The 6,121-nt window shown below is 40.7% G+C and overlaps 1 long non-coding RNA gene across 1 annotated transcript; it reads right to left on the bottom strand.

The window, feature by feature from the left end:
* Window positions 1-729: 729 nt before the first annotated feature.
* Window positions 730-4,780, bottom strand: LOC127314808 (uncharacterized). The gene is made up of 5 exons (XR_007859919.2): window positions 4,312-4,780; window positions 3,884-4,222; window positions 2,924-2,997; window positions 2,643-2,754; window positions 730-1,052 (listed from the first exon to the last, which is right to left on the bottom strand). It is a non-coding gene; the product is annotated as an uncharacterized lncRNA (long non-coding RNA).
* Between the last annotated feature and the right edge of the window lie 1,341 nt (window positions 4,781-6,121).

Genomic DNA, 6,121 nt, shown 5'->3' with positions numbered 1-6,121 from the left:
CACCATCATCATCATCTCCATCATCATCACCGCCGTCTCCACCGCTGCACGCCGTCACCGCTGTAACAATTTGGGTTTGATCTTGATTGTTTGATAGGGGAAACTCTCCCGGTGTTGATTTCTACTTGTTATTAATGCTATTGAGTGAAACCGTTGAACCAAGGTTTATGTTCAGATTGTTATTCATCATCATATCACCTCTGATCATGTTCCATATGATGTCTCGTGAGTAGTTTGTTTAGTTCTTGAGGACATGGGTGAAGTCTAAATGTTAGTGGTGAAGTATGGTTGAGTAATATTCAATGTTATGATATTTAAGTTGTGGTGTTATTCTTCTAGTGGTGTCATGTGAACGTCGACTACACGACACTTCACCTTTATGGGCCTAGGGGAATGCATATTGTACTCGTTTGCCAATTGCGGGGTTGCCGGAGTGACAGAAACCTGAACCCCCGTTGGTATATCGATGCAGGAGGGATAGCAGGATCTCAGAGTTTAAGGCTGTGGTTAGATTTATCTTAATTACTTTCTTGTAGTTGCGGATGCTTGCAAGGGGTATAATCACAAGTATGTATTAGTCCTAGGAAGGGCGGTACATTAGCATAGGTTCACCCACACAACACTTATCAAAACAATGAAGATTAATTAGCCGTATGTAGCGAAAGCACTAGACTAAAATCCCGTGTGTCCTCGAGAACGTTTGGTCATTATAAGTAAACAAACCTGTGGGGACCCCGGACTAGCTGTCCAAAATCCCTGTTATGTATACAGTTCACGATCCCATGATCAGTGCGTCGTGAACACATAACCGAACTGATATCAAATTACACCATCCATTACAAAGCGGAATAAGAAAATTACAATGAGGTCACATGACCATTACTTACATAATAGCCTCGAAGGGCCTAACTAAACATCAGAGTAGCATCATCACTTCAGCAGCGCAGTACCCAAGTCATCTGCCATAACCCTACAGGTAACTGACTGGGAAGACGTTCCTAGCTCGCATAGACGTCGTCAACTCCTTCTTCATCTGTCGAAGTCCTCCAGGTCTGGCCAAGTAAATAGCCAGGGACAAAGCCGTGAGTACATTTGAATTGTACTCGCAAACCATCAAGAAGGTGATAACAATTCTAACTAAAGAAGACAAGAGAGGAAGAATAGGTTCTCTGGTGGATATAGCATGTGAAAGAGAATCAGTTTCTCTTGTGGATATAGCATCCCACATCACAGTTGAAGGGGACACTAAGAAAGTCCTATGACATCTCTATATCTTTGTTAAAGCAGAGTTCCTCTACATGAAACACTAGGAAGGGTCACCCTCTTTTGTTTCATTTTCCTCGACCATCTCCACATGGTCGGCACACCATCTTTCCCTACCCTTCCGGTACTTCCAACACACATTTCCTTTGGAAATCATTTTCAAAACCAAAACTCGACACAGCTCTGTAACGGCCATCCCAACCGTCCATGACCGCGGACGTGGCTATTCGAATAGTTTTGACTCTGCAGAGTTTGCACACTTTCACCACAACTATCTGGATACCTATCGTGTGGGCATCATCCCCGCATAACGACATATGCCACGACGGATACCCGGACATAACCTTTCGCCCATTCGACTTAACACGAGGTCCTACCCTATGGAGTATGTACCTCCCCGGCACCGTGGCAGCTCACCTCCTCTAGAGCGTGGCTCCACCGCCAAGCCAGGAGACCCATAGTGTCTTCCGGACGGGTCAGCCCCGAAGGCCTCCCGTTATACTATTGTCCCAACCATGACAACCCGGACTCGGGGGTAACCGTACCCTTGTATAGTTGTGCGGTGCCTCATGCTAAGAAGAACAAACGTCAAGTTAAGCCCCGTGCCCACGTTGGAGTAGCTATGGTTGCGCTGTTTAGTTGTTCCGGGCGAATACAAAGAACCATGTGTCGTTTTTCTCAAAAACCCAAGTCACACACACCTTCCTCTTTCCAACCATCTTTGTCAAGATCCTTTCCTTTCATAAACCATACGCTTGGGTAAGATTGCCTCACCCAAGGTTTTCATAAACATTTACAACAAGGTAAACCTTGAGGGGTTCCCAATCTAAAGTTTCATGAGTTGAACTAATACAACACTATGGCCGAGATGAGGGTCATCACGCCATTGAGGGTATGAAAAAGAGGTATTGGAGTGGATCATACTTGCTTGAGCTAAGCATGTATTATGACAACACAAGAGGAAATATACTTTCAGATTTGTGGTGCTATCTAACCCAATCAATAGATAGATAGGGATGAGAATTGACCAACACCAACACCATTAAGGGAAAACAGGCATACTCATCACAATTTGAGAATACACCAAAAACATGGTATTGATACATCTACACTAGAAGGGGGTGTAGTATGAATCTTGTCCCGAGGTGGAACATATTCAAGCTAAATATAGAAAGCAAGTTGGATAGCAATGGCCATGATACCATACACCCAACCAATTACCAAGACCTTGACAAGATAAAACTACTAGAGGTACCATGCTTGCATCCAAGCATAGATGACAACAATATGGAGATCATCACACATAGAACCAAGATGCTATTGATAGCACAAGATGAAATCCAAAGAGACATCATATCAGAGATCAAAAGATGGCTTGCCTTGGCTTATTTGTCCCTGGACTTCTTCAACTTCATCAATATAAGAATCCCGTCAATATAAATAAAATCCTTGTCTGAACCACTTCTTCTTCTTCTCCGGAATCGTTCGCATCTATCGTCGGAAAATATAAAAGGAACACAATCAATCACATTGCACCAATCATAACAAGCATGCAACATTCAACAATCAACAAGCAATAGCTAACCACCTTACTACGGGCTAACATACAAAGAACTTATATATACTACAAAGCAACTAAAAGAGAACCCATTTTATTTACCTAGTAAAGGTATGAGAGTATCATAACTTAGCAATTGCCTCTCTCGGTATCACCATGGCACAACTAAGTATCCCCTGGTAGATAACATCATAAAGAGGACAAGTGCATTAGTTGGGCATTACAAACATTCATATTATTTTTTTGAAGCATTTTTGGAAAAGCGGGAAATCATTCTCTCTATTTTGTAAAGCTTACACAACACTACACAAGAATAGGAAGTAAATGATATGCCACACCATTTGAAGACTTAAGCCAAACAATAGAACTAAGGTTAAGTTGCAGAGGTTTTGTTTTGCAAGAATAAAACATTGGTTGACCATTTTTTAAATAAAAGAGTGGGCAAAGGTTTAAAAATAAACCAAAGAGTTTTGGTTCAACAATCCATGTCACACATACACATTAGTAACAGTAAGAAATATGCATGAACAGAGACTAACACTATTTTTCCTAGATGGCCAGTACTAATACAAGACTAACCCAATTGGAATGACCCAAAAATATTAAACCTACAATTTTAGGAATTTCTTTGAATCTGACTGTACAGAAAACAAGATATGTATGCCATAAATCGTAGAAAAATCCTAAAAATATGAAACCACTGGCATTTGAAAGATATTTAGACAGAGATGCATACACAATTGGATTTGGGTTCAAATAGTTTCTGAAACTCTCACAAATGGATTAACAAGGTTACTGTATGTCTTTACCATTTTCTTTACAACTGGATTTTCATAACAGATAAATGTTTGAAACTTGTTTGAGGTGATAAACAAAACATCCAGAAGTCCTACAAAGTTGGAATCACTCAATTAGGTTCAAATATGGATTTTTGGTGATTTAAAAGCTAACAGCCATATCTGCAGAACACACAGAACAAGTTTAATTCACCACAAATCGTACATACATCATAAAAATATGAGGTCAGTTGCATCTGAAAGGTATTGAAAAGCTGGTTCTTACCCATTTTGTTTCATTCGAAAATTCGTTCCCAAGCTCCTGGTTTAATTCGACAAAGTCAGATCTGACCAGATTTTGATCTGTGAACCATTTCAGTTTCAGGAGGTCAATCGAAGTGGAACCAACGCCAAAATGAAGGTACTGAAGAGGGCTTTCACCCACCGTTGAGTTTGCTCAAAAACGTTTTGTAAAACGGAACAAATCTAACAAACAGTGAATCTGCATGTTTCCAGAACTTTATTTACCAGGGATAATCCGTAACGAATTTGAGGATGAGACCAATGCCAAGTTGTAGATCTTTTCAATATATATCTGTGGAACTTTGAATCACTCGATTTGGATCTGCACACGAGATTTGGTGGATTTTACAAGTTCGTACCAGAATCTGAAACAGCAAGATAGCAGAAATTACTGCAAGGATTTGGACGAACTTTGCTCAAGAACTTCAGATCTGAGGATTGCTCAAGCTTCTTCATGCTTGGACCAACATGCACCTGCATCAAGATCCAATCTTAGCAATGGAGGAAGAAGAAGAGGGAATAAAACCATCTAGGGTTGGGGAGAAGAAGGAGAGGGATGCTCTCATGGTGAGGATGAGCTTGAGGGAGGAGGAGGGCTTCATCTTGGTGGCTTTCCATGGCCATGGCCGGCCATGGAAGCTAGGGGGAGCAATATTTCGTGGGAGAAGGAGGGGAGGGAGTGGGTAAGGCAGGGGAATGAGTGGAGAGTGGAGAAAAATGAGAAGAAAAAGAGGAAGGGGTGGCCGGCCAAGTGCTTTTATAGAGGGAGAGAGTGGTGGCTGCCTCCTTTTTGATTGGCTAGGATGGGTGGCTGCCCATTTATTGATTGGGGTAGTTGGGAGGCAAGGCTTGTGGAGGAAGGAAAAGAAGAGGGAGGGCTGGCCGAAAATCTTGCCATGGCCGGCTCCTTCATGTGTCACTCAAAAATGAACAAAGAGAGAGAGATGCACAACATCCATGTGAATAGATCAAGGCATGATGTTGAGGAGGTAATGTCAATGAGTGATTTTGATGATGATAAGAATATGAGTAGGTACATATAGATAAAAAGAAGTATGAAGGTGACATGTGCCATGAGAATAATCTCCACCACTTGGGTTGAGACCAACTTATGATGAAGATAGTTCCCAAGGTATATTTGATGATTAGAGGTTTTTATTTGAATTCAATTTTGGAAGGATTGGGATTGACCACATGCAACAATGCATGTGAATGTCAAGGTAGATGGGATGGTGATGGTGGTTTAGACAGTTATAGAGCAAGACTAAGAGACATGGTGAGTGAAGTAACCATGTACTCACAAGGATGAATATGGTGGCAGAAATCACCAATTCATGAGATCAAGGTGATGATGGAAACGAATAGAGGATTGAGATGGGTATGATGAAATATAACTTGTTCTTCAAATAAGAGGTCAATTGGGAGTGATTTGAAAGTATCAAATGATCATCCATTTGATCAAGAATTGGAGGATGAGGGGGTACAATGTGGGAGATCAGAGAGGTTCACAACTAGGGACAATTGGGAATGAACTCAAGTGGAATGAAGTTTTGAAAGTATTGAGATAAAACCAGTTGGAACATAGGGGTTCAAACTATTCTACTTACTTTCTCAAGTAAGGTAGAGTTTTTCTCAAATGTAAAATAAACAAGAGGAAAACAAGGAATGGTATAAGTACCATAGACAAGCCTTTTGTTAAAAAGAAAACAAAATAGCAAGTAATGTTTCAGAAATCAGTACTTGTTAGAAATGGGATGAAAAAAAAAACTCATTTCAGTTCTTTGTTTTTTTTGAAGAAATATCTTGAAAAGATTTAGTAAAATTAGAAGTAGTTTTGTGATCAAAACTAGAGAAGGAAAAACAATAGGGTTTTTGAGGAAGAAAACTTAATTTAGGGAGAAGTGTTCTCAAGGGTAGATGGTGGCTACAAAATGTACCCATCATTCCCACTCTTAGTTTTGTGAAGATAAACTTGGATGAAAACAAAAACAAGAGGTAAAAGAGGAAGAAGTGATCTGGTGCTGGAACATGGGATAGGATACCAGATCAAGTTGAATATATGAGTTGCAAGGATTGACTGAGACATGCAGGACGTGGAGGCGGAAGAGGGTGTTGCATAGATGAGATCAATTGCCAAGGTCTGGACATTTTAAGCCTGTCGACACAAATGGTCGACATGGCCTCAAAACCAACAAGGATGAGTGGGTATAAGAGAGGGATG

Source organism: Lolium perenne, chromosome 7 (assembly GCF_019359855.2).
Source record: "Lolium perenne isolate Kyuss_39 chromosome 7, Kyuss_2.0, whole genome shotgun sequence".
Taxonomy (NCBI): domain Eukaryota; kingdom Viridiplantae; phylum Streptophyta; class Magnoliopsida; order Poales; family Poaceae; genus Lolium; species Lolium perenne.
The sequence above is the reverse complement of the archived record's forward strand: the minus strand, read 5'-3'. Positions and strand labels throughout refer to the sequence as shown.